Here is a 4,454-nt window from a genome sequence, read left to right as displayed (position 1 = left end):
TTAACGCATATGTGTGTAATGCCGATCTTGAGAACTTTGAGGCAGATAAATCCCCCCAGTATCATGATCTCACAAGCTCTTTTGTGAGGAGGTTTGAGTATTCATCTTCGTGTAATTCTCCTTCAGTCATGTTTGATCTTTATGACAAACCTTATACCATGGACTTAGAGGATTTCACTTTTGCTTGCAAACTTCCACAATGGGGTAGTGTTAGGGATCCCCCTAAATCTGAATTTAGAAACTTTCTTGCTAGTATAACTGTAGGGGAATCTAGAGATATAACACAAGATACCATAAGGAGCATTCACTTTCCTGCTATACATTATTTTGCCCTCTTCGTAGGTAGGTGCATAAATGCTAAGGATAAAGCATGTCACATGTGTGTCCCTGACCTTAGCATTCTCAGGAGTGCTGTGTCAGGAGACCAATTTTATCATATGGGAGCCATTGTAGCTCGTAGGTTGCATCATAATAGATATAATGGAGATTTCTTTGGAGGAATTTATGCAACCCGCTTAGCTAAATTTCTTGAGATAGACGTTCGTGAAGGAGACATGGAGTTGCCTCCTGCTTATTTAGATTTTGATTCTATGGTTTCTCACCATTTTGTCGAGAGGAACATATCGCCTCTCTAGTACCGACTAATCTTTGACAGACGCCATGTTGTCCATATTACTCTCCCTGCTCCTGCTTTCTTTGATTATCAGGCAAGAGGAGGATATACTATTACTAGAGAAGAGGCAGATGAGTACGAGAGGAGAGCGGAGGCCGCTCGTCGCCATACTGCAGCTCTGGAGGCGATAGCCGCTGCATCACAGTACGACCCCAACAACTATTATTATGGATATCAGCCAGGCCAGCCATGGCCATAGACCAACTTAGGCAAAAAGCCTAAGCTTGGGGGAGTACGTATTTCTCACCGACATTACATTTATGTTCACACACACTCATTGCTAGATGTCGGTGCTCATACTTTTTCATTGTATCATCCATGCTAGTTTATTTCCTTTTATGCTTTCTTCTTGTGTGTTTAATAAACCTTAAGAAAAACAAAAAAATAGTTGTAGCTTTTAATTAATTTACTTTCCATGCTTATAGTAGTAATTAAAAAGAAAACCCAAAAATATTTCCCGTTCTTCTTTTGCTTGTTGGGAGCTTTCCCGTGTAAATAGTTTTATTTCTTTTCTTTTCTTTAGGGGTCAGTAGGAGAAGACCATGATTAAATTGTTGAAGTGGCTCTTATATGCTTTATTGTTGATTTAACCAAGAGCCCATATTGCTTTGTCTTCTCCTGTTTATTGAATGCTCGCAGATTCCAGCTTAGTCCAATGCACATGCACTCTCATTATTATTCACATCGTTCGGTTGTGCAAGTGAAAGGCGATTATGATGATATACGATGGACTGACTGAGATGAGAAAAGCTGGTACGAACTCGACCTCTTTTGTTTTTGTAAATATGATGAGTTCATCGTTATTGATTCAGCTTGTTATAAATAAACATGTTTGCAATGACAATTAGAGATCATAGTTGCTTGTGCCATGCTTGATTGGCTATGAGTTATAATGGTTTACCTTGCATGCCAACATGCAATTAAAATGGTTATGATGTGGTATGATAGGGTGGTATCTTCCTCTGAATGATTTAAGTGACTTGACTTGGCACATGTTCACGCATGAAGTTGAAACAAATCAACATAGCCTTCACGATATTTATGTTCATGGTGGATTATATCCTACTCATGCTTGCATCCAATGTTTATTAATTTTAATGCATGTACATGGCTGTTGTCGCTCTCTAGTTGGTCGCTTCCCAGTATTTTGCTAGCCTTCACCTGTACTAAGCGGGAATACTGCTTGTGCATCCAAATTCCTTAAACCCCAAAGTTATTCCACATGTGTCCATTATACCTTCCTATATGCGGTATCTACCTGCCGTTCCAAGTAAATTTGTATATGCCAAACTCTAAACCTTCAAATAATCATCCTGTTTTGTATGCTCGAATAGCTCATGTATCAACTAGGGCTGTCTGTATCTTCCATGTTAGGTGGGTTATTCTCAAGAGGAGTGGACTCTGCTCCTCACTCACGAGATAAATGGCTGGTCATCGGGATGCCCAGTCCCATGCTTTATGCAAACTAAATCAAAATAATTGCAAAACAAAACTCTCCTTGGGACCTGATGTATGTTGGAGGCACTCGTTGTTTCGAGCAAGCCATGGATTGATGTTTGTTGGTGGAGCGGGAGTATAAACTTTACCATTCTGTTTGGGAACCGCCTATAATGTGTGTAATATGGAAGATATCACCATCTCTTGGTTGTTATGTTGACAATGAAAGTATACCACTCAAAATATTATTCACCTCTATTTCAAAACCGAGCTCCGGCACCTCTACAAATCCCTACTTCCCTCTGTGAAGGTCCTATCTATTTACTTTTATGATGAGTCATCACCCTCTTATTAAAAGCACTAGCTGGAGAGCGCAGCTGTCATTTGCATTCATAACTGTTAATTTATATTGGGTGTGACTATGATTGGATCTCTTTTACCATGAATTACAATGTCTAGTCAGTCCTTGATCATTAAAGGTGCTCTGCATTTATGTTTTGTGGTCTCAGAAAGGGCTAGCGAGATACCATCTTGTTATATCATATTATGATTGTTTTCACAAAGTGTTGTCATCCGAGATTTATTATTATGGCTTGCTAGTTGATTATGCTATTGATATGGTTAATCATGAGACCTGAGAATTATTGCAAATGTGGTTAGTTATAATCTTTGCTGAAAACTTGAATGCTAGCTTGACATATTTACAACAACAAGAGCAAACAAAGTTTGTAAAAGTTTTTCTTTATTTCTTTCAATTTGTCAAATGAATTGCTTGAGGACAAGCAAGGGTTTAAGCTTGGGGGAGTTGATACGTCTCCTTCGTATCTACTTTTCCAAACACTTTTGCCCTTGTTTTGGACTCTAACTTGTATGATTTGAATGGAACTAACCCGGATTGACGCTATTTTCAGCAGAATTGCCATGATGTTGTTTTATGTGCAGAAAACAAAAGTTCTCGGAATGGCCTGAAACTCCACGAAATATCTTACAATAAATAATAAAAAATCCTCACCAAAGATGAAGACCAGGGGGCCCACACCCTTGCCACGAGGATGGGGGCGCCCCCCCCCCTAGGGAGCGCCCCCCTACCTCGTGGGCCCCCTGGAGACCCCCCGAATCCAACTCCAACTCTATATAACTGCTTTCGGGGAGAAAAAATAGGAGAGAAGAATCATTGCATTTTACGATACGAAGCCGCCGCCAAGCCCTAAAACCTCTCGGGAGGGCTGATCTAGAGTCCGTTCAGGGCTCCGGAGAGGGGGATTCGTCGCCGTCGTCATCATCAACCATCCTCCATCACTAATTTCATGATGCTCACCGCCGTGCGTGAGTAATTCCATCGTAGGCTTGCTAGATGGTGATGGGTTGGATGAGAATTATCATGTAATCGAGTTAGTTTTGTTAGGGTTTGATCCGTAGTATCCACTATGCTATGAGATTGATGTTGCTATGACTTTGCTATGCTTAATGCTTGTCACTAGGGCCCGAGTGCCATGATTTCAGATCTGAACCTATTATGTTTTCATCAATATATGCGTGTTCTTGATCCTATCTTGCAAGTCTATAGTCACCTATTATGTGTTATGATCCGTTAACCCCGAAGTGACAATAATCGGGATACTTACCGGTGATGACCGTAGTTTGAGGAGTTCATGTATTCACTATGTGCTAATGCTTTGTTCTGGTTCTCTATTAAAAGGAGGCCTTAATATCCCTTAGTTTCCATTAGGACCCCACTGCCACGGGAGGGTAGGACAAAAGATGTCATGCAAGTTCTTTTCCATAAGCACGTATGACTATATTCGGAATACACGCCTACATTACATTGACGAATTGGAGCTAGTTCGGTGTCACTCTATATTATGACTGTTACATGATGAACAGCATCTGGCATAATTATCCATCATTGATCCGATGCCTACGAGCTTTCCATATACTGGTTTACACTTATTTTACTTTCCCGTTGCCATTGTCACAATCACTACAAAATACCAAAAATATTACTTTGCTTTCATTACTCTTTTGTTACTGTTACCATCACTATCATATTACTTTGCTACTAAACACTTTGCTGTAGATACTAAGTTTCCAGGTGTGGTTGAATTGACAACTCAGCTGCTAATACTTGAGAATATTCTTTGTCTCCCCTTGTGTCGAATCGATGAATTTGGGTTGAATACTCAACCCTCGAAACTTGTTGCGATCCCCTATACTTGTGGGTTATCACCGATCAGCCGGATTGACCACCCCGTGGCCGTGACAGGGCGACTAACGATGTCGCACACAAGTCAGCACATGATTTACGTGAAGACCCACACAAAAAAGCCGGTATGACCAGGTCCAT

This window comes from Triticum dicoccoides, chromosome 3A (genome assembly GCF_002162155.2).
Source record: "Triticum dicoccoides isolate Atlit2015 ecotype Zavitan chromosome 3A, WEW_v2.0, whole genome shotgun sequence".
In the NCBI taxonomy this organism is placed as follows: Eukaryota; Viridiplantae; Streptophyta; class Magnoliopsida; order Poales; family Poaceae; genus Triticum; species Triticum dicoccoides.
This window is presented reverse-complemented; position numbering follows the sequence as displayed.